This window comes from Anser cygnoides, chromosome 4 (assembly GCF_040182565.1).
Source record: "Anser cygnoides isolate HZ-2024a breed goose chromosome 4, Taihu_goose_T2T_genome, whole genome shotgun sequence".
NCBI classification, from domain to species: Eukaryota; Metazoa; Chordata; class Aves; order Anseriformes; family Anatidae; genus Anser; species Anser cygnoides.
The window spans coordinates 26,477,770-26,503,279 of NC_089876.1; the positions used below are offsets into that span (position 1 = coordinate 26,477,770).

General features: G+C 35.7%; 1 long non-coding RNA gene across 1 annotated transcript; it reads left to right on the plus strand.

The window, feature by feature from the left end:
- Positions 1-16,039: 16,039 nt before the first annotated feature.
- On the plus strand, positions 16,040-22,583 carry LOC125183880 (uncharacterized). The gene is made up of 3 exons (XR_010831037.1): positions 16,040-16,251; positions 21,554-21,665; positions 22,422-22,583. It is a non-coding gene; the product is annotated as an uncharacterized lncRNA (long non-coding RNA).
- The last annotated feature ends 2,927 nt before the right edge of the window (positions 22,584-25,510 follow it).

The window sequence follows — 25,510 nt, forward strand, 5'->3', positions numbered from 1 at the left end:
GGAGTGTCAAAATGGCAGTGGAGCCTGCTTGCTAAGAGATGGTGCTTAATAATGCCTGAGCCTAAAGACAGCCCAGACAATCAAAGTGGTACATAGGAACCAAAGTGCCACCCCAGGCCTTCTACACTCTGTGCTCTTCTTCCATTTCTCATGCCATGGATGAGCACCACAACATGGAAAGCCTTCTTGCATACAAACACACTTCAACAGTGAGGATTGCCTTGACAGAATTCCCTTCAGGGTCACACAAACAAGGAGATGCTGTGTTTCCACTGATCCTAAGCATAGGTATAATAAGGTTAGAGGATCTAGTTCTTCACATTGTAAAGCCTTTTCAAGTGCTGACTTTGATATATCTGTGCTCTCTGTAGTCATGTGTGGATTTGTAGTGCTCTACAAATAACAATAGAATATGGCAGTGCAAATATTTGACTTAATTTTGCATCCAGTGTGATTTAAGGATGCTGACATACTCAGATATTAATTCCACATACTGTTTGTTTTTTTTTTTTAATTAGAATTTGCCAACTGCAGTGCATTAAAAACAATCATATATATATATTATTCCAGAAATGTATATAGTCTATATTTTTTAAATCAGTCAATTTTAGCTTATATATAAGGCAACATATTAATTACACTGAGTACCATTTTAAATTTAGTATCACTTTTCAATTATTTTATAATATTATTTTGCATTAATTCATTTTCTAATTTGTAAGAGCTATATTTTTTCAATACTTAAGTTTAGCAAATGTTGATTTGTCAAAGTTGCTTCAAGTGACTGTTGCTGGAAGCCTAGGCAGGTATTCTGAATAAAAAACAAGGAAGGAGGTATGAGTTTCACCTTCCTCAGGAACCAAGAATTTCAAGCATTTGTTCTGAGTTCAGGCTGGTATTGGTAGCTAAGCATATATATTTTCTCCTTTGTCTACTTGCCAATTTAAGTGTCCAGAGTAAACACGGCATGATAAAAATTAATATTTTGCAAGTTTGGAAAAAGTAACACTACTCACTTTTCATTATCACTTTTGTTATCATGCCAATGCTATCATGTATCTCCATTTGATAATTCCTTTGTAATTATAAATATATATATATATATGTATATTGCCAATCAATGTGGTAAACTCCAATGGTTATCTTTCCCTTTTTCAGTAATTCATCCGACCTTGTGGAAGATCCTGCATTTATTTGAATTGTTCTTGGCTGGGATTTTCTCAACTCTATATCCAACAGATCAAAGCTGAACTGATTTCTGCAAGCCTTGTGATCAGAATAAGCCATGAAAAGATAATATAGATATATTTTAAAAAGCAACAACTTTTTTCAAAGACAGAAAAAAAAATAAAAATCTCCTATTCATAATTTAGTCTTAGACTGACCCCTGAACCTAGGAAGGGACCTACACCCTTGGGTCTTCAGATTTTGCTTTTGCTTCGCCTGTCTCCCTTGAGCTCAAAGAAGATGTTAGCTAAACTTTTCTTGAAGCCTTCTCATACAGCTGGTTTCTCCCCTTCCACCTCCTGGAACAAAAAGGCATGCCAGCTCTGGTGTGCCTGCTGGAATTTCACAGATGTGGGTTTCAATGCCTATTCTGGCTTTCCTGGATGTTAATTGCCCTCATGAAAATTCTCGCAGTACTTTATTATTGGTTGGGCAACACACAACTATTAATTTAAAATAATTTTACGAATTAGAAGCTTGTTGTAGTCAGTGGAGCTGAGAATTTAAGGTCAAATTATTCATAGAAATAGGTCTCAGTAGAGCTACATTAGGAGAGGATTTGTCTTTTGGTTTTCAGGTAATGTGGTATTTCTGTGAACTTTATAATTGAAGAGGATGCGAACTTGTTACTACATCACTCTATAGACAAAGTTGCTGTACAAATGCTAATGACTTCACCTCTCTCACCTCTTGTAGAAAAACACTAATGTCTTCCTTTTTATTGTCATAAAACAAAGGTTCCATGAAACTGTCTCATGGTTATGGACTGCAACCTAATAAATTTGAGAATACATGGAGATCGTGTGTATCCTTTAACTTAATATCCATTAAGCTTCTGGTGCAAATTGCATTCCCTACTTTTTTTTTTTTTTTTTTTTTTTTTTTTCCCCCTTTGGTATGTATGTGTTATAGTTAAAAATTAGGCAAGCCATTGAAATGATGGTCATGGCTTTGTGAGAAATTTGTCATGCCAAGGTGTGAAGACTCAGCTGATAACTTAATGATGAATTCCCTGTGGGCTATTCTCTTCCCCTCTCTCCCAAGAGATCTTGATCTTTCATTTTCAAAGATGCAGTATTTTTGTAAAATGTGTGATTAATCAGGGAACACAATGTAATTGAAATACTAATTACAGTTGCTTATTCAGGTACCAACATTTCTGTTACAATATTAGTTGCTTAAATAATTTTGTGACTGTGGATTTTGAATCCACATTAATCCAATTACCTGGAATCAGTTGCAAAATAATTTGATATGGACAGTATCCTAAGCCAAAGCAAATTACAATTAAGGTTAGTGAAACTTCTGGAGGCAAAGGAGCCTTGGAGACAGTATAGCAAATTACAACCCAATTGTATCTGGATTCATGATTTTTCTCCATGATTTTTAAAATGAGTGTTTCACCTTTATTGTTTTTAACCCATCCTTCTTATCACCTGGGACTTGCATGTTTGATTTAAATGTTATGGGATAACCCCCCATGTTCTAGTATGTGGCTGTAAGATGACCTGAGTTTGATGTCATTATCATATCCTATATGATAGTTTCTCTGAAAATAATGATTGCTGTTATTTTTTGAGCCTGTTATTTATCCTGTGACGTGTTTCTGTATGTCTGTGGGTACTTCTTGTGCTGAGGTGCTTGGAAGTGATGTGGGATTTGAAAGAAGGAAGGCAAATTGGAGTGTGCCATTAAATTCTTAGGTTGGACACAACGTGTGTGATATTGCCAGCATAAATTGATAGAATGTGCAAGCCTGTGGTGATCATGAAACCTCTTTTTCCTCCAAATCCACCCTTTGGTGGAAATGAGCCCTCTTATATTATGTGCAAATGACCCCTTCTGGAGCACACTTGGCATGGCCCTGCCATATACACAGCAGCTTTGCCAAGCCCACTGCTTTTAAACAGTTCCCCTTCACATTGGCATGTATAAAAATAGGGAGCAGAAGAACCCTTAAGTGTACTCACGACTAAAATAAAATCAAACTGTATCACTGAAAGTAGTTCTCTTGTGGATTACTCCCAGGTAGCTTTTTTCCACCAATGCATTTCTGTGAAGCTTATTTCTTGGCTTACCCACACACCATCTGCCTATTGCTATAGTTGTCTTATGATTATACAGTTCCAGCTCACATGCTGACTGGACAAAAAAGGAAAACAAAGCAGTTTAAAAATCTGTGTGGTACTTTCTGTCCAATGTATTTCTAGTCCAAATATAATGTTTGTTGGATTAGTTGCTTGTGGTTTTTTTTGTTTGTTTTTTACTTGTCATAGTTGAATGGAGTGATCTAGGAATTTCAGGTACCCCAATTCTACCTGTCTTTGTTTTTACAAGATGAGATGAGAATATATTCCAGCTTTAAGAGTAGGATGGATTTTAACCCTGAGAGTGAGCAAAATCTGATAGGGACATTAATGACAATAAAATAATAATAATAATAATAATAATAATAATAATAATAATAATAATAATAAATGGTCAATAGAGTTTGAATACTAATACATGAGATTTAGTTCATCTATAATAAACAAAATGTTCTCTCAGTGGCAACTTGTTGTTAGTGATAATAATTAGTGATGATAATTTGAAATTATAATGTATCATGCCTTTCCTCACAGGACGTCATATTACTCTGAATATTAACTGCTGAAATATTGCATACCCTTGCAGTAAATTAAGTAAAATACACTTTTTTTTTTTTTCCCATTTCTCAACTGAAGAAAATATGTCTGATTTTTCTGTAGAGCAGAATACTGTAATTTCCAAAGGCCTAGCACATCTAAATGGTGAGGCTGCAAGACTGAGGAGATCCAAATCTAGAATGAAGATTTTCTGGGCATATAGCTCATGTGTTGATAGAGGTTGCTTTACATTTTTCTCCATTCTGAGTACAGTAGTTCTCTGTGACATGTAAGTCCATGATTCTTTAACATGGACTTTATTCTTTATCCCACTAAAATATTAACCAACAATACTGAGCAATGAGCTACCTTTTGTTTTTTCTTAAAGAAAGATGAACTTCAAGGTTTTCTGATGAGAAGAAATTGTCTGAGAGCTATTGTACTCATCACTGACACAGGTTGCATACAAGAAAAACTCTTTTACTCCCAACTCTGATCTTCGAGTCCAGTCAGGGCTTCTGGGCTCATCTGGTGGTGAAGTCTAATGATGTTTAAATGGGTTTATTCCCAGCTGGCAATAACAACTCGTGGATGTGTTTCATAGCAATGTTGTTGTTTAGACTGTTGGACTGTTTTAATCTTAATGAATTTTTAACATTTAATGGTACTCTCTCTTCTCAGTGTGAATGTATTTGAACATGTGGTAGCTGTACAAGTCTCTTTGTTGTTGCTTATGTATGTTCTTGGAACTCAAGCTTAGAAATCCTATGAGGCTAGCTCTTAAAATATGCAATAAACAATGATGTTTTGGGTTACTATTAAATTATTACTATGCAAGCTATTGTACAATTGTTCCTACAAATTCCAAATTGTTTGGAATCAAAGTTAAAAGGACATTTTACAGATTTATTTGGCTGAATTAGGAATTGAGCTTGAAATAGGTTTAAAAATTCTAGCAGTAAGATGTTTAGTAGTGTAATGTGAAAGAAAGCAGTTTACGATGCCACTACTATTCGAATAAATATAGAAACAATCAGCAAGATCTTCTCCCCCACCTCCCCCCAAATAAATACCTATATAAAAAGAAAGCCTTATGGGAAGCAGAGGATGTTGGGTTAAGCTTAGATTGATAGCTACAGTCTGAATGAGTCAATATCATTTGCAGGTAGATGACGAGTAAGGAATCCTGTTTAAACCAGTGGTATCAATAACAACCCTGATTTTACTCAGAAGATGAGAGGTCAAATTTAGAGATTTTTGTGAAAATTTAATAAATGAAAAAGTTATCTCTTAGGGGCATCTGCAATTTTATTCTCCCTTCATATAATGCAATATTTACAGAATGTCTTCATTATAAGGATATTCATTACTATTATATTCCTCTGAACCTTGAAATTACCCTGATTGTAAAAAAAATAATCTTGATGACAGCCATGATTTTGTGATCTCTCTACAATACTAATTTGTAGAGATATTTTCTATTTCCAATCCTCCACCTAGCTAAATACATGTAACTGCAAGGAAAAACATTTTAATAAACAGGGTAGAAGGAAGAGTATAATGGAAGTCATACTTTGACATGCAAATATAATGGACAAAACATTTCAGAAGTAAATTTTATTTCAGCATTCTAAACAAATATTTTATTTCAGAAGAGTTACAAGATTACAAGATGACCTTTAAACAAACAAAAGACATTATTATCTTTTGATTCAAAACATGCAAATTTTTATTTATTTTATTTTGCTAAGAGGTAGTGCTGCTTATTCAGAAGGTTTTAGTTCTGTATTTATAATGCTTAACAGCTCTAAATCATTCTCGTTAAACAGTCCTTTTCTGAATAAGACAGGCAGCAGGAAAGCATTTTTTAAATCTGTTAAATTTTATCTGAGAGGAATGAAGGGTCATCAGGGTACCTCATAAGGGTAAATTTGAAATATATCTCCAGAGAGCAAAGCGTAATGAACTCATTTCTATAATGGAGTACTATTATACCTTTATATATTTGTACATTACCTTTCTTTTTGTCTGTAACACTTTTTATTGATAAAAACTTCATAGTTTCTTCGCATATGGTTGTGAAATCACAGTCACAGTGCCTCTTGCTTGATGAGAAGGCAGTGCTTGCTTTGAAATCTGTTCTGTTCTGTGAAATGCAGCTCCATGAGCTTCACAATAGTTTTTAAGTTACAATTTTGTAAATAAAGCACCTTAATGAACACACTTAAAAAGTTAATAGTCTGTAACATTGCTTAGAGTCTGCATTCATTTTCTTGGTTTGCAAATTATGTCTTCTGTTTTCTATATTTAAAGCAAGTACTCATAACTGCCATTACTGAAGTTCAGGTTAAAATTTCCTACCAATAAAGCAATTTTATTGATTTTTATTGCCACCATTTTATTTATTTATTTATTTATTTATTTTTGCCCATAGAGAACTAATTCCTCATGTCTCCTTAAAACAAAAACAACCTTTTTTTGAGAGGTGTCATCCTGTCTCTGCCATGTTTCCTCTCCCCCCCCCCCTTTTTTTTTTCTTTTATTATAGATGATGCATTCTGCTTAAAATAATACGTCTGTTATTATTTTGGAAAGTAACTTCCTATTTGTAACATCATCCTTTCTGTAAGTGTTTCACTGGCTTTTAGAGGGCTCATCTCCACACTCTAGGGCTCAGTCAATCAGTAACAATTGTCTGACTCCTGGCTGTTATGTTAGAAAGCAAAAAAAAGCACATCATTATAAAGGTAGAAAAGCAATTAGTGACAATTTTCCAATAAAAAGCTCACAGAGAAGGATGAGAAAATACACACCACATTTTTGCCTGAATTTACAGTCACCAGAATAATGATTGCAGCTGGGCTTATGGGATAAAATTTAGCAAGATTCTTGACAACTGAGGACAGATCAGCTTGTCACATCCAGAGAGAGATGGAGGTTTTCTCAGATTATTTAGTGATGCCAGATTCAGAAACACATTCTATTAGTCTTTTTCATGGTTTCACGAAAAGTGAAGAATTCTGACAGTTACAAAAATGCTAGGTCACTATCTTAATGCTAAGTGCTTATTTTGAGCAAAACGGTGTTTCCAAAATGCTGAAAAGTATGTTGAGCTGCACGAATGGATCATTTAAAACCCATCTGCATACTTTTAATGGTACGAAACATTTGCTGTAACCCACTACACTGTTATGAAAGGGTTTTTTGTTCATCTTACTGAATCGTTAAAATGAAAGGCTACCCCAGTAGCTGTTAAACAGACTTTAGCCTAACAGTTTTAATTATGTAATTTAGTTTTCCTTCATAAATTAGTATACCAGTAGATATTTTCCTCATTTATCTGTTATTCAGTTTTCATGGTTTCTCGAGGACTAGCTTATAGTGGAAGTACAGTTAGACTCAGATTTCAAGAATGTGATTATCAGTAGGATCTTGACTATGTGTTATTACTTTTTTCATGAAAAACATATTATTTTTCAACGTTTTGTAAAGCACTATAATTTCATTGGGTTTGTTGTGGTTTAACCCGTCTGGCAGCTAAACACCACACAGCCGTTCGCTCACCCTCCCCCCTCCCTCTCTGGGATGGGGGAGAGAAACGGGAAAGTGAAGCCGGTGAGTTGAGATAAAGACAGTTTATTAAGACAGGAATATAATAATAACAATAATAATAATAATAGTGATAATGATAATAGTATTAATAATAATAATAATGTGTAAGAAAACAAGTGATGCACAATGCAATTGCTCACCACCCGCTGACCGATGCCCAGCCTATCCCCGAGCAGCCGGCCCCCCACCCCGGCCAGCCACCCCTATATATTGTTTAGCATGACGTCAGATGGTATGGAATACCCCTTTGGCCAGTTTGGGTCAACTGTCCTGGGTCTGTCCCCTCCCAGCTCCTGCTGCACCCCTAGCCTGCTCACTGGCAGGACAGAGCGAGAAGCTGAAAAGTCCTTGGCCTGGTGTAAACACTGCTCTGCAACAATTAAAACATCAGCGTGTTATCAGCGCTCTTCTCATCCTAATCCAAAACATAGCACCCTACCAGCTACTATGAGGAAAATTAACTCTGTCCTAACTGGAACCAGGACAGGGTTGTAGTTATTTCATGTTATTAATAATCTATTTTCACAATAAATAAATAAATAAATAAAGCCTTAATTTTAGAAATGTCCCAGGTGTTAACGCACTTAATTGAATTGAAAAAGGTGTTTGCACTTAATTGAATTGTATTGTCACAGATCAGCAACCCAAGTGCAAAACTTTACAAAGCAAAGAAAATAATGTAATACTTAAAATTGTCTCAAATCTAAAAATAGAATACACCATCAGAGAGCACACCTCCTTGATATGTGCCACATTCATTCCACTTCTAATAAATACTTGATCACAACTTGCGCTAGGTTTTGTTTGTATGGTATCTCCCACAGCTTTTGTATCCAAGAAATAATGCTTATTTAAGTTCTATTGTTTGAGTATATATATATACATTAAAGAAAATCAGATTCATATGTCAGATATAATGACCAATATTGAGCAATCCCTTACAGATCTACATTTAAATAGCATTTGGATCAATTTTATGAGGTCATTTTGAATAGCAGTGTTCCTGCATGTTGAAAATAAACCTTATTCTGAGCATGATTTATAGAATTTTTAAGCATTTTGAAACTCTGTTTTAGGAAATATTTAATAAATTAACTATTTGTAGGTTTGGGGGAAGAACAGTTCTGTAACACATGAATTCAGTTATGAAATTTCTAGAAAATACATGCAAGTGTTCTCATTGTTGTGACCATAGAGATTGTATTAAATTCTTAAAAAGATTTTTTTTTTAAACAGAAAAGATTCACAGAGCACTGCTAAAACTTTTCTTTAAATTGTCATTAAGCACAGTAAGTATCCCACATTAAGATACTACTGACTCATCAGAACATTTCAGGTAACTTCCTAAGTGAAGTTTGGCCAAGATACTCATTGGATTCCAGCAATGTTTTTATCTTTTTTTGAATTAGCATTTCAGCATGCTCTAAACCTTGTTAAGTGCACCAAAACTTCCTACCACAAATGCAGAAGCAAATAACTTTTTAAAATATAGTATGCATTTTAGAAGACCCATACTTATTACCATTGTTAAATTATTGAAAGCCTTTGCAAGTTTTTCTTCAGTGTTTGTAATGGATAAAGGACAAAAAATCAGAGTCTGTGTTGTTTCAAATTGATTGTTTAAAATCAAAATAACTTAAAAATGGATCACAATATTAGAAAGAGACTGGTAGCCTGCTGTGTTATAGCTGTATTTTCTACATCAAAGTTATTATTTCTCAGCTGCCCTTCTAGCTTTATGAAACCCATGAGCATGAAACCCATTAAAACTTTCAAGGCATACATAAAAGTATGGAATCCTACACTAATAACATTGTTGTGCAGCTGATGCTTAGGAAAGATTCAAGTTTTGCCAATGACAATATAAAACATTCACAAATAACACTCATCCCAAATGCCAGATCTCTGATTTGACAGTTCTAGTTTATAATTTTCCTATTACAACATGACAAACATCTTTGGTCATTTTCAGTATTTCCTTTTTTCTCTTTTGGGTTTGCATTCTGTTTCCCAAAGACTATTTCTGAAGTTGTCAGCCAACCCTGATAAAAATGAGAAAGAAAATATATATTAACTTTAAACAAGCTACCAGTGCTGTGCATCTCTGCACCTCCAGTTGTTGTGAGTCATTGTGCTATTCCTGGGTGACTGTCACATTTACACTCAGAACAGTCCCTTGATTTTGCTGCAATTGATTTATATTATGTTTTATACAATGGCAAAAAAATGATTTTCCAGGTCTTTTTACAGTTTCAAAAGGAGTTCAGATTAATCTGATAATAAAAGTTATCCAATAACAAAGATTGTTTAAATATCTTCAGCAAAAGGAAAATGTGGAAGAAGGAAAACAAAACAAATCTGAAGGCAAGTAGCTTTTTCTCCTATTCTTTTCTCAACAATTTCTGAAGGTAAATTTTGAGGTAGTACAACTGTAAACTTTTTTTCCTTTTTTTTTTTTTGCATTTAGTAATTTAAGCAAATCAATATAGAACTTCTGAACTTGAATTTATCCTAGATGTTAGAATTGAGGAAATTGGAAGATGTAAACCATGAGTTCAAATGTGTATCTCATTTTCTGCTTAGGAATTTAAAATGGGATCCTTCTTTTGAAGATCTGCTGCTGAGCTACTAGCACCAGCTCTTCCCCACGATGCACATAAATCTGGTCTCCACACCAAAAGATTAGATTTTTGTCATTACTTTCATTCTCTTTATATCAATTACTCCTTTAGAGTGTCTAGGACAGCTTAAGCATAATTTCTCTCTTGTAGGGAAAAGTCCTTCAGAGCTGACCCTATTTTGAGCAAACTTGATGATCTCTAGAAATCCCTTTCCAGCTTAAATTATTTTCTGACTCAAAGCAGAAAGATGTAGTCTGTACCTGAAGTATTTTGCTATTGAAAATGCCTTTTCCTAGTGAGTATAACTATCCTTGCCTTTCCTTTATTACTGAGTCAACTTTCTCTTTCACTTCCTTTCCCACCCGTTCTTTGATACAAAGAAGTATCCGTAACAAAGTAAATTACACAAATATATGGTAAATGCTAGGATTTATTCATTTGACAGAATTAATTAGATAATTAACCTTAATGAAAACTTTGTACTTAGGCATATCACAGCTACAGCATTTCTTATCTATTCTAACCAGGTTACTGAAGGTCATTATCAAATACGTCACTGAGTACCAATTGTAAGGAAATGGTAACGTGTTAAAAGTTTTCCTTCCTTCCTTCCTTCCTTCCTTCCTTCCTTCCTTCTTAATGTGTAAACCTCTCTAGATTGATCTATTTATGTCCTGTTACTTCTGGTGTTGTTTTTTGTTTGTTTTTATTTAATTTTCTTTATGCTAATTATTTTCTTACTCTTTCTGCTTTATTTCAAAAATTTCTATATTTACTTCCATCCCACTGAACTCACTATAGCATATTTCAGGTCTGGGTACTGTGGTACCTATTGTGTTAGACCATGCCTGTGTAGAGATAAAAGAAGAGTACCACTCTGCTTCTAGGACATTGTTCTGAAAGTAGTACCATATTGAAGTAGCTGGCCTACAACGCAAATATAGATAGAAAGTCACATAAAGCAGTTTGAAGTGAACTTTGTTGAAAATGAGGGTATTAAATGAAAGAATATTATGATAACCTTGATTTTCATTGAACACAGCTTTTTGTAGACTGCTCTCACCTGTTCTTTTAATTTCAATATAAACAAAGTCTTTGACGAATTTTTATATAAATAAAACTATTTTTCTTGTATTTAGATTCTTTCTCTTTCTTTCTTTCTCTCTCTTTCTCTTTCTTTCTCTCCTTCCTCTTTTTTTTTTCCGAAACACTGAAGCAACTCTTGCAATTATTTATAACTTGTTCACCTTCATTTAAAGCCATGTTTATCTTATTTTTTTCTAATATTCTTCTTTTTAAAAGATTATTAAAAAAATACATTTTAAAATATTCTCCTTAAAGTCCCGGATACTATACACACTTAATATACTATATAAATCAAAATGTTTGAAATAATATATCAGATTTGGCAAAATACATCGATTTTAAAGTCTTTGTATCAGGCTGCATACACAGAAGTTCAGCAAACTGGCAATCAAGAAGAACAAATTTGGGATTAAAGACTATAGCTTTGTGGAAACACAGGGACAAAAACTATTATTTTTCAGAATTGTTTGAAATCATAGAGAGTAACTGTTGCATGAAATCTTAGTATCATGTAACTCTTAATGAATAGACATGGTATCATTTTGAGGAAAAAATGGTTTGTCTCATGCCTCTAAGGCACCAGATACAGAAGGTCGTTTAATGTATTCTCCATTGACCTTTAGAGATCGTTCCACATGACAGTAAAAAAAAAAAAAAGACATTTTTTAGAAGTTCTAACTATTTTATAACACCTTTTTATTACATCCATTTATAGTTCTCAATTCTATTCCCCAAAATCATTCCACATTAAATTGTTCTTGCTCTTCTTTTTCTGTAAGTGATAAAATAAGACTACAACTAAACTAGGGACCCAGGAGTGCTTCTCATGCCCTGAGTGCAAGGTGAATACTCAGCTGCATCTCGCTTCTTCCCAGAATGATATCTGGGCAAAAATGATCCTTCCTTCACATCTTGTTTTCCATGATTGAATGCATAGACCAGAATGGAGCTGTAATATACTACAGCCATATCCCCATCTGCACAGCTACTGAAGTCCCTTTTAGCTGTCAATTCAATCAGCTACACATACCTACCTAACCTCCAAATATGAAAGTTCCCAAATTCCCAAGCATTTGTAGTCTCAAACATGCCCCAAAACAGTTTTTTTCATTTTATATTTCTTGTTACAAACTGCTTCTGTGATTGTGGCACCAGATTTGTAGGTAGTGGGATGGATGTACTCCATGTTCACTGAAGTATTTTTGCAAAAGAGCCCTGAAATGCAGTGCCCACAGGTATTTTGCCTAATTGTTTATCAAACTAGTGACTAATCTGGCATTACTTCTAAGCTCAGGTCAACAAGAATATTGATTCCTCTACAATAACTAGCTCCAATTTATTTTTCACAGAATACATTTCTAGTCTTTGTAATTTATCTCTGTCATTTCTTTGTCTGGTTGAGTGTTTAATTTCCAGTTTTAAGGACACAAGAATCCTTATTTAATTTTTCTTCTCTCCAAATATTGCATGTTTTATTGAAACAACTGCATCTTTATTTCTATAGACCCATGGTAGCAGAAATAAATGCTCTGATTATTCAGTTTCTTAAAAATTGTCATTCAATAGTGCCTTTGTCAGCCATGCAATGTGATCACAGAATTGCTGTTCTATATAGTAAATAGCATACATCGTGACTTTCACTCTGCTTAGACAAATATGATATTTTCATTGGAATTTAGTGAACTATAGGGAAACCACATGTTCATATGTCTGTGTAAATCACAATCAAAATAGAGAAGATACACAGTCTGACTCACACCCCTGTGCAACAATTCATTACAAATTAACATGGACATTCATTTTCATTTTCTTCTGCTTAAGCAATACATACTTAGTGACTCAAAAACCAGATTACCACAGAGTTAAAGAATTTTCCACTCTGTTTAACGCAACCTTTTGGATGGCAGGAAATGCAGCCACCTAAGAGAATATTTCTTGAGGATTAAAGTAATTTCACTGTTCACCCTGAATAATATATTAAATGCGTGTAATTAGGAAAATAAATAAATAAATAAAAAAGCTTTAATCACACACATAATTTATAATCTATCAAATGCATTGTGATTTCTTTCAGTAAAATAAGAGCAATAATTTTGTGTTCTTGGTTCTATGAGATGATAGGAAAAGAAGGAATGTATAACTATTCAGCTTACTTCTTGGCTACCTATTAAACTCTTCCATTATTATCATTCTTCTTTATTATTGGTATTCCTCTTTTGGAAAAACAAAAACAAAACCAACAATGAAATACATGGGTTGGAATCTATTGCATTACTTACCATTTGCAATGAGCATTATTGTATATGCAGTAGTTCCAATTCTCTACCAAATTAAATCTGGATTTGCAAATCAAAGTTTATTTTGACTGACTATGGGCAAAAGTGGTCAGGATATATTTGTGTATATTACCTGCATCTGTGTAACACCCACATGTACTTTGACACACCTGCTGCTTTCAGCTCCAGCAGTTCAGTAGAAAATGCTCTCCTTAAATCTCAAAGTTGTATCAAATTCTTTCACATAAAATTGTATTTATTTTTGTGTCTTGCACACATGCTGTGAGTAGAAATGCAAAAGAGGATGAAGAGGAAAGGAGAGATAGAGAGACATGTGAAGGAGTAAAAGATAGCACAAATAATATAAATAACTCAAAAAAAATTTCCTGGAACTGACTTGTATGAGCTCAGGTGTGAGCATTAGTCACTTCAAGCTGAATCTTACGGGGCCCAGGAAGGAACAAGCATTATAAGCATTTTCTTCAGCTGCAATTTACATACATTTACTTTTTTTTTTCTTTTCTTTCTTCTTTTTGGCTGCACAATTATTTCTTACAATTGGCCTATGAGTTAGACGTTTTGCCACAGTTGGATTCCAGGAGTCATATCAGAGTTATTGTGAAATAAAAGGTAATTTTGTGTCAGTAAGTGGGTGTGAGCCTAAGGGAGTCTGACTGAAGCTAAATGAGTAATTGAGCCTGTGAAAGTTGGAGCAAGTGTGATGTGCATTCAAAAGTCTTCAAAAAGAGATTCTTCATCTTTCTGTCCCTTCTGCCCTTAGAAGGCCATGGCATGGGCAGGATACTTTGGTTTGTTTGTTCAATGAAATACTGTTCCAATTCTAAACGTCAAACATTAAAACACATTTGATTATCAAATGCCAAACCATCAAAATATATTTGATTAGCAACTGAAGAACTTCATAAAATGTGAACTCTTGAAATCCAGTGGCTGAAGATCTCCTACAGAATATACTGAAGGGAATGAGAAGAATGAGGAAACAACAACAACAAAAACTATGAAAAAATGACTGGTTTTGGTGAGGTGATGGAAAAGTCTGGAAAAGATGGAAGTCTTCCAGATGGAAGTCTGGAAAATTTTGGGACCAGCAGTAAACTGAATTATTATGTCATAAATAAAACAATTAAAATAATAGGATTGGAAAAAGAAATGTTTTCTGGATTAAAATAATTCCATACTTCCACCATTCCAGAACTCCTCCACAGCACAGTGTAGTCCTGTAAAATGACATCTGTGTTACAGTAAAAGTGCATAATTTACTCATTATATTTTGTTACAGAGCAGATCCTTTGACTAGTCTGGTTACAGTATTACATTAAATATGTATATATACACTGTACAGGCTACGAATCTAACAGGTGTTCATTTCAACAGATAATCAAAACAAAATATGATTAAGGAATTAGTAATGAACAAATCAATTCAGATCAGCAGATGACCGATGGGTTTCAGAACTGTTTTGGAATTTATGATGTATCCCTCAAAAGAATGAAAATTGCCTTTTCTACCAAATACTGCTTTAATATAGCTCAGGAATGATTACAATAAGAAGGCCTCACCACAGACTCTGTTTTTCAGAAAAATAATTAATTAATTAATTAATTAAATAAGTTTAATATAAATTAAGGGAGAGTGTTTTTTGAAAAAAAAAAAAAAAAAAAAAAGGACAACTTCCATTCCAAAGTCTCTGAAACTTTTGGAGTGCAATTAATCACAATTTACATAGCTTCTATAAACTAAACTAGCAATTTTAATACTTATCTATTTGTTATTAGCTGCAGCTAGATAATCAAACAAAAAAGATAATTATTCAACATTTTCACTTATTGGTTATTTTTGTGCTGCCTATATTGCCAAGCAATTAGGACAGAAATATTGCTTTGCTTTATGTTCCTTTCAGTGCTAGAATATGGTGCATGCTGGACTAGCATTTGCATTAAAAAAAATGTTGGGAATTTTAGAATTGTGTTGCATAAAGTTTGGTCTATAATTTTCATTGGAATGCAGAATGTATTAAAAAACTCACGTACCTGTTTTCAGGTATAGATAGATACCTAACTGAATAGTGTGAACATGTGCATAACCAATCATAAGAAGTGTATGTAACAGTTTGGAGGGAATCTCTCAGCTACTGCAGGGTCCATATTTTAGGAAATATTAATGTTGAGACTAATGATGACTATATCCTAGCATTCAGTTGAACTAAGCTGGAACTTGGAGAACCACAAACCTAATTCAAATACTCACTTACCTCCCATTATAGGTCTAAATAAGCCAAGGATCCATGAAGTAAAATACATGAATGGTATATGTTGCGTAGATGAAAAATACTTAATTTTGTTTTGCAGACAGTTAGAAACCATGTTGTGATTTTTATTGGAAAGCAGTAATTTGTGTTTTAAAAGCTGTAGCTACGAACTTTGTATCCCAGCTGTTGGATAGGTAACATTTGCTGCTCGTCCATCAACATATACTCTGCTTTGCTTACTGCTCTACTGTCCTATTAATGGAAACTTAAGTAATGAATTTGGTGTTAATCTGAGACTGGGGTTAGGAAGGTCAGGAATCTCCAGCTAATGGGAATGACAAACTTTAAGGAAGAGCAAGCAACTGATTAGTCGAGTTGGAGACGATTTCAAACACTGTATAAGAATTTTGAGTTGATACTAAGACTAGAAATTGTAGCTTTGACTTCACTGAGTCTAAGATTCTACACTGCGTTTCTGCCTGAGTGCAGCCAGTCATACTGATTTTGAGTGGAATTTGGCTAGTTCTGCATTCCTGGTATGTAACATTCTGACTTTTTTTTTTTAATATATATATATATGTGTGTATATATATATATATATATATTTTTTTTTTTTCCAATCATATGTAATGCTTGTCTGTAGAAATCAAAATTTCTGTATGGAACCATAGCCATATTTTTTATCATAGATTTATCTTTTGGATTGAATTTAGTATTTAACAGTTAATTTCAGGTTCGTTTAGGAAGACAGTGAAATGTTATTACTTTTATCAGTCTCTGTTCTTTCATGAGTGATTACTCTGTAACTCATTTGGTGATTCATTTTCACTGTTATTTTTCATTGCCTTTCTTTGAATTTTATTTATTTTATTTTTATTTTGCTTTAGGGCAGAGAGTTAAGGCAAAGTAATCATAAGATAAAATAAAGACTGTTCTCTGCTATCTTCTTTCAGCTGAGATTAAACAATTTGTGTTGATTGACAGAATGGATTTTTCATTGAGTGCAGTGTGCTTCTTCTTGAGACTACTTTTAAACCCAGAATATTTTTGTTATCAAAATAATGATGTCAACTGAAACAAAGCTTCAGAACTTTGTAACAAAAGGAATAGCACTTAATGAGTTCTCTCTCATAAAAAAGAAAAAAAAGTATATAAAATAGTGTTATAGATATAATATGTACATTTTTGATCAATAAATTCGATCAATAAAAGTTTGTTCATCCTAGAGAAGAATAAGCTAATAGGGTTTGGAAGAGTTTAACTACTGTTTTCATGACCTAGGGAGGATTACAGGACCATTCTCTTCTCAAATGTTCACAGCAGAAGGACAAGAGGCAACAACTGCAATTTGCAGCAAGGGGAATTCTAAATATATATAAAGGGGAAAAAAAAAAAGAAAAAAAAAAGTCTGCAAAAGAAAGGTTATAACAGTAAAAAATTTCTCTGATGGCACCAGCCTCTGAGCCATGTGTTTATCAGGTGGGCTTTCTGGGTCCTGTCTGTACCCATCCCTGCCACTGAAGGGATAGAGGAAAACACCACCTGTACTCCCGCTCCATCTACTAACTGCCTCAGTCCCCTGAAGTCCCTTTTGATAGCCTTCAGGCTTCTCTCAGCAATTTCATTGCTGCCAGCCTGGTCTATCAATAGAGGACAGTAATCAGAGTGGCGAAACAGGTTGAGAAGGTTTCTGGCAATATCCCTGACCCAGGCCCCAGGGAGGCAGCAGACTTCCCTATGAGTAGGGTCAGGCCGAGATATAGGGCCTTCTGTTCCCCTGAGAAGGGAGTCACCTACAACGATCACCCTTCTTTCTTTCTTGGTGGAGGCAGTCTTGAGGCGTGGAGTCAACTTCCTTGCCCTAGGCAACCTTCTGTGTGGACTTTTGACCACATCCTCACCCACCAGTCTCTCAAGCTCCAAGGCCTCTTACCTGTTGTGTAAGGGCACCTGGGAAGGTGAGGCTGGTAGGGAGGGAGACTCCCTGTGACTCCGAGCAGGGACCTGTTTCCATTCCTCCTCATCTCCTAGTTCCCCTCCCTCTGCCTCACAGTGACAGGGCAGGGGGTCCACCACTATTTGGGGTGTCTCACCCTGGTGCCTTTCTTTCAGGCCTGGCAGGGAGCTGCTCCACCAGTCTATCTCCTGTTCACACTCGCTGATAGCACTTAACCTCTCCACTTCACACATATGGTGTCTCTGACACCCTCTGATGGCAGCAACAGGCTCAGGCACTCCCTGCATCCAGAGACCTGAACTGCCGCATTTCTGAGCAGGCAGTCAGCCTGGGTCACCACAGACTTTCTGTAAAGAGCTTTCTGCCTAGTGCAGGCCATGGCTGGTTTAGCTACAGGTAGGTGAGCTATTCTGCTGAGTGGGGAGGGACACTGCCCTGGCCAAGAGCGCGCTGCCCTGACTGATGCGCCGTGCCCTGTTTGCTTGCTCTGTTCCCCGAACTCCAGGCCGCTCGGGCTCCCTAGGGGCTGCCTTTGAAGGGGAGGCAGGGAACAGACACAGCTCCTGGCTCCTGGCAACAACATGCCTCACAACGGCTGCCGGGGCCTGAAGGCCTACTCGGCTGCCTTGAGGGGCCTTGAAGAAGGAAAAAACCCCCGAAGAAGGAAGGAAACCCCCGAAGAAGGAAAAGATCCCCCCACTCTGCTGAAGAATGTCTGCCCCAGAGCTGATTGCCTCAGCGATCACATTATGAACTGTCACACTGCTGAGAAAAAAATATAATAGTACTAAGAGAACAATATGACCATGAAATGATCACTGAACCCAACTTCAGGAACAAAGCATGTGGAAAGTAAAAATTTGATCAGATTTCGACGGACAAATAAAACTGAAGACTAAGTATGCAAGGACAAAATTAGACAAGCCATGGGAAAGAAATACGGACAACTCTCCAGGCATGTCACATGAGAAAGTAAATAGCTAGGCAAGCACTGTAGGAGTCTAGGAAAATATCCCTCGACAATCACCATGTTTGGTATTATTTTTCAAGAGTTTACAGGAAAATACAAAGCACGATCATGTGGCTAATGAAATTGCTACCATTGACACTGGGAAGATTTTCTCCAGACATAGTGTATGAACAGGTTAAAGCATATTTAGAAAAAAAAAAACAACTACATTTTATATTGCCAGGGTCAGAATAAATTCTCGGTGCTAAAAAAAAAGAATAAATAATTATCTTAATGGTAGTCTTTGAGTGCTCAGGTTCAATTTTGCAGAACATTTGCTTAGTTTCTTGTTCTTCATTTATGCAGCTGATTTTCATTTAGACTTTTCCACTTATTCCATTGCACTGCATTTTCAGTTCAGTTTACTCTAAAAGAGGAGTAGTGATTTAAGAAATGGTTGCTGGTAAGTGATTGTAATGCCTACCTTCAAAAAGGAAGAAAAAAGGAGACTGAGGTAATTATGGATGGAGTGTTTAGCTTGAATTCCTAGAAAATGGACAAGAACAATGTCTAAGCACCTAAAAGAAAACAGCTTAGATGAGTAACTGCTAACCTGGACTTGTTATGAACAATTTGTGTTGAACAGACCTAATTTTCTTCTTTAAAAAAAAGTACCAGAGCTGTACGTAAAAAGGGATGTATCCCGATGTTAGCACAGATTTTGCCAGTCACACTCTGACATGACATTCTCATAAGTAGACTGAGGAGGCACTGAGAAGTAATAAGCCACTATAGAAAAACAAATCTCAAATACATAACTGGTTGGAAAACTACTCAGAAGTGGGTTACAGTGAAAATGAAAGTGTAAAGAATAGACAGTCCAAGTTCACCTCTGATTCCATTGCCACTAATAGTTTCATTATTAAACTGAATGATTGAACAGAGAGTATGTGCATTATATTTACATCTGCTGTTGGAAAGAATGGGAAGTATTTGAAGAACGGGAAGCATAAATGCCTAGAAAAGAACTCAAAGCACTCTTAAACCTGAAAGGAGCTGGAACTCAGAATTCAGTTGAAAAGGACAAGTTGAAAATTCTACATTTAAACCAGAATGATCAACTACATAAATAGAGACTAGGGAACTGGATAAATCATTAGGATGCAGAACAAAATCTGAGTGTGGTTGACTTCAGTCTAAACGTAAATACAAAATGTATGCTATTGCCAATGGAGGGCACACACTTTTTCCTCTAAGCAGGAGAATAACCAATAAAATATATGCAGGAAATACAATATTATTCTCAGCTTTGCTGAAGTTTTGGTGAATATTGTGTCCAGGTTCTGGCACTGCACAACAAAAAAGGCATGGACTAAATGATAAAACCATAGAAGAGACCATAAGAGTGTTTTGAAAGAGATCATGTATGAGGAAAGAGTACCGGTATTGCTTAGCTGTAAGAACAGATGTTTCAAAGGTGATACAGTAACCTTTGTAAGGATATGTAGAAGGAGAATGTCTGCTCCTCCAAAGTCAAGGACCTTTTCAAATTCAGTAAGGGATAATAAGAAATGGAGGTAGTGATGGAACTCAAGTCTGGTCGGTCACATTAATTTATGAGAGTATGTGAGAAAATAGGAACATTTATTCCAGCAGGATAATCTGATGGAGGATTTCCAAGCTGGGAGACAATGACCAGATAAAAACCTCCCAGTCGCACTAATTGGCAGGCTAGCAAGCTACAGGCACCACTTCTAGCAAAAATGAGACCTGAAGCTGATGAGACTGTAAACCAAGGGGCCCTAGATTAGGAGGATGCAGGAAACTGCAGAGCTTTGTAAACCCATGGGGGACGTGTAGATGAAGGAGGAACAAGAAGGGAGGTAGAAAAGTATATAAAAGGACCTGTTGTGTAAAATGGTGCCAGTCAGGACACTTGTCTGCCAGAGCCCTGCAACCGATCACTACAGTCTGATCTACCTTCTTATATTTTCTCATTAAATCTTCTATTAACTCTGTCTTTTTGTGTATTAATGCTCTCTCTCCCATGTGTATGTGACTGCAAGGAGTGCATGCCCACTACTGGCAAGACCAGTACACATACATGTGAGTGAAGCTTGTGCCAGCTACTGGAATCAGGCCAGGGATGTAGGCACCCGCAACCTGTGGTGCCAGCTACTGGAGCGAGTGGGGTCCTAGCGTCATCTACTGGAGCTTGTGGTGGTCTTCTACCCACAGCCTCTGGGGTGGGAGCAGTTTGTGTTCCCAAACTAGCTACTGAGGGGGACCAGCATGAGTGAGGTGTGTATGGAGCTCTGTACCAGTGGCTGGAGTGGGGAAAGAAGCAGGTACATTCCCCTGCCTGGGTGGAGCCCCTCGGTTCCTGGGCACTTGGCTGGACCCCAGGGACAAAATAGGAGTGGTCTTGGACCAGAGTGGCTAAAGGAGGAGCCTGTGCCTCTTTATTTCACTTAATAACCCTCTTTAAATATGCAGAAGATAACTGTAAAGAGACATAAAACCAATTCCTGGCCATATGAAAGACGATAAAACAAGCTGAAGCTTCCAACTAAACGAGTTAGAGTCAGGTAAGACATTAAGAAAATTGTCTAATATTATGGATAGTGAAGCATCAAAATAGATTACATGACGGGGCATGGAGTCTGTATTTGGAAGTCTTAGACAAGTATCTGTTAAGAATAGTACCTAATGATAACGCGAGCACAATTGCAAGATGGTATGCTATTTCCATTTTGTATGCATGCACTGACACTGCACTGGGGAAAGAAGACTGACTAGATGACCTTTGGAAGATCCTTCCTATCCACATTTTTGGTTATACAAGAAACAAAAGTAGCAAAGGAATCTTTTATATCTTTTATTTCAATTTATCTACAACTAATTGCTTTTTTTTTTTTTTTTTTTGAAACAGGATTCTGTGAAGTATTATAACACTAACAGTGTATGATGCTGAAAGTTCAGTAGCAAGGATTTTTTGAAGAACCTGTCATCTTCTACCTGTAGAATAGTAAAACCAAACATGCGTAAGTCCCATTAGTCTGACCTTACTACCACATGAGCTTTTAGAACAAATTCTGAAGGGAAGCTCAAGGGTGTAGCAATCGGAGGAAAATGTGATAAAATGCAACAAAGTCCTGTTGCAGGTAGGTTGTGTCAGACAAATGTAGATGGATTTAAATTTGCTGAACTTAATATATCTGCAGTCTGTCTGTGAAAACATTTGATATGGTGATTCACAAGGACATATAATTTAAGATGAAGTAGGCATACAAGAAATGTAAAATGGATACAGTTTGCCCTCTGTCAATTATATTGGCAAAACTAGAAGACAAATTCCACTTTTGGTGAGAAAAAGTTCTTGTTTTGTTCAACTAAAAAAGAAAATGGTCATGAATGTCAAAAAAAATCTGTTCAGAAATTTTAGAAAAAGGACATTGCTAACTCATTCAGGAGCTGCATTTAAAAACAAACACAAAAATTCAACAGAAAACAAAACAGATAAACAGTAGAAATATATATATATATATATATATGTATTCCTGTCCAGTTCCAAGAGGTGCTTTATCTGGTAAACTAGTTGTGTGGGAGAAGACTTGAAGGAGGGAAAGACGTGAAAAGTATAAGATGCAAGTAATATTTAGGCATTAGTAAAACATGGCATAAAGAAATGTCTAAACTGTACTGTTAGAACTAATACGTTAAACTTCTGTTCTGGAGGTATCTTATGGAAATGTTCTTTTTTTTTTCTTTTCTTTTTTTTTTTTTTTTTTCCTTTTCAGAATTTAGAGAAACGAACAAGCTGTATCGACTGGTGTGCATTTCCTACTGTCTTTCAAACCCTGAGAAAATTTGAAAAATATCCTGGAGAGATGTTAGAGATTATCTTAATAAGAAAATAAATCTGTCTTTCTAAATAAAAGACTTATATGTGGGGAAAATCATATATACTTCTCTGATTTGCTTCCTAATGCTAGAGAATTATTAGAGGCTGAGGAAGGAGGGAGGAAGCATGGGTCATTGAATACTAAAGGAAATAAAGTGTTTGAGTGCCTTTCAGGGCCTGCTATATATATGGCATAATATATCATAAACTTAGCTTTGGGATATGTTTTCTCAGACATTCCTTCTTAAAAAAATATATATATATATAAAAAAAAATCAAAGTGAATCTTTGTTAAAACTAGCTGGCTATGGTTCACTTTATCAGCTCATGTATGAGTTAAAAAAACTGCCAGTGGGCTGAACTGCATCTGAACTTTCTGAGGTTCATCATAGCGAAAAATCAGTGCAATCTTAAACACTGGTGAGAAAAATCTTCACATGAGAGAGGCAATGTTTGGAGTCTGGAGATCTGAGTTGAAAGTTCTAGTTTTGGGTTGATAGCCCCATAGCCACTATGCAGTCCTCCCACCAATTTAAGTGAGGCTAGATTGAATTAAAGTGGACTCACTTACATGAAACTAAAGAGAAAGGCTGAGAAAGAGATGTTTTTCCTCTTAGCTTCCTATATGTCTTGTGACAGGGAGCTGCTGCTAGCAGATCACTTTTTATTTATCTTCCAGGAACACTTTCTGTAGGCTCGTGTGTGTCTTCATGGACAAGGTACTGGGCAAGCACCTTAGATTTCCCAGTTTCTAATATTCGAGTTCCCTAAATTTTGGGACTCTTAGGTTATCAGTTCTAAGGGTTTCCAGGATAATTTCTTATCACCTCTCTAGGAAGTGTACCAAGAAAACATGTAGCTCAGAGGCTATAGATATCCAGCTCTCCAATTTTTCAACATCTTGTGGGAACTGATGAGATGGTCAACCACTGGGATGACCATGTCATCCATTTTGACTTCCATGGGAAACTTGCATGTGAAGTAAGATATTCTGACATATTCTAATAGCAAAAAATCAGTAACAACAAAATGTAAGATCTAGGCTTTTTATCCAAATTCAGGATGTTATTTATATAAGGTGGACTTTTTTTTTTTTTTTTTTTTTCATAACGTATATTTAGTTTCCTGGACAGAGCTAAATCAGAGCTAAATAATTCCATCTCTCCCAAATACACGGTATCCTCAAGTGGCAGAGGCTCAGAAAGAAACCTGAAGACACACGAATGTGACAGAGTTTTCCGTGCTGTCTGGAGACCAACAGCAGACATGGAGACAAAGCTTAGGGATGCTCTCCAAAGTTGTTTATTGATTCTTCTGTTGAGTCAAAGAAATGGGGGAACAATATCATAGCTGGGATACAGACAATGGAGAAAATATACACAAGCTAGAGCATGGGACTGGAGGAAAGAAAGAAACCTACTGCTGCAAATTCACACTTCAAACAAACAAACAAAAAATGTGAGGGGAGAAGCCTTTAGGATAACAAGGACAAGGATCTGTTAGAAATACACTATATAATGTGTTTCATTTTTCCAGAGCCTGTAAAATAAAATAGATATCATACCTCTTAGCAGGAGATGTCCAATGATCATAGTTCTAAGGATTTTGTCTAGATTGTTTCTGTAAGTAATGGAATACAAGTTATAGTTCATTTATATATATATATATATTTTTTTCTGTCAGAAAAGTATCTTACAGAACCCAATCAAGTGTTAAGCACTAATATATTGTCAAGTGGAATAAAAATCCCTTAATTAGCACTTCAAATAACGTAAACAAACTGCACTACATTTCACAGAGTAAAGCAAATAAAAACTTGTTTGATTTGCAGATTCAGATTCGGGCTCATGTAAACTTATATTAAATCATGTGTATCTTGTACAAGTTACAAGCAAGCAAGTTGCAACACATTCCACAAACTAAGATTGGAGAAAAGGAAAACTGAAAAAAAAATTAAGGCTGGAATTTAATCACACTTCACCATTCAGCTCATTTCCACATTTTTTGATATTAGATTGCTAAAAGCAAGCCTTGACAAGCTATACGAGCACTACTGCTGATCCTATTTTATTGTAGAATCATAGAGTGGTTTGGGTTGGAAAGGACCTTTAAGATCATCTAGTTCCAAACCCCTGTCCTGCTCAGGGATTCAGTGGGAATTTTCACCAGTTATGTAAAATATTGATTTTGGTAAAAGAGTGTGAGGTAAATGAACAGTTTGTCAAATGCCAAAAGAGTTCATCATAATTTTCTTCCTTTTTCTTCCCCATGTCAAGACTGTGAAGTATCTCCAAAAACATTTTAAAGTCCATATATGTTGTGTCTCCCAAAAAACAAATTAAGTGTTCCCCCTGAAGGGCATGAGCCTATACGTTGTCTGGAGCCTATGCAGCAAGCACCTCATACTGAGCTCTTATGCATGCTGGCCCTGCCTTGGCTCTCTGAACTACTTCACTGCTTGGACACCATGCTGAGTAGCTATTTCGAAACCTTCTTTGATTCCTAAGCTCTGAACACATCCCTGCTCTCTTAGCTAGCTCTCTTTTCAAGTTTCCTTTTCTTCAGTCCTCTCCATCAATTACATCAACTTCAACTCTTCATCACACAGCTATCTCTTTGCCTTGTTCCTTGCTCTGGGATACCTCTTCTACTTTGATCACCACATTTACCAGTTTGTTAGACTTTGATCTCCCTTAATTCTCATTTACTTTTGAAATCTAGTTAATCTATCTAATTTATAAGGGAAATCTCATCATTTCAAGCAAGATATGAAGTAGTCAAGCTGAAGCAATCATTTCTCATTTTTTTTCTCTTGCCCTGTTTCCATGTTCATTTCTTTTTATGCAGTTTTATACTAGTTTTGATTTGTGGTCACTTCCATGCAACAAATATCTTTTGAGAAAGAGCCTGACTTACTATAGATCACTTGACAAATAGCAGCTATAAGAAGAACACTCTGGAGAATCAAGTTTTCCTTAAATATAG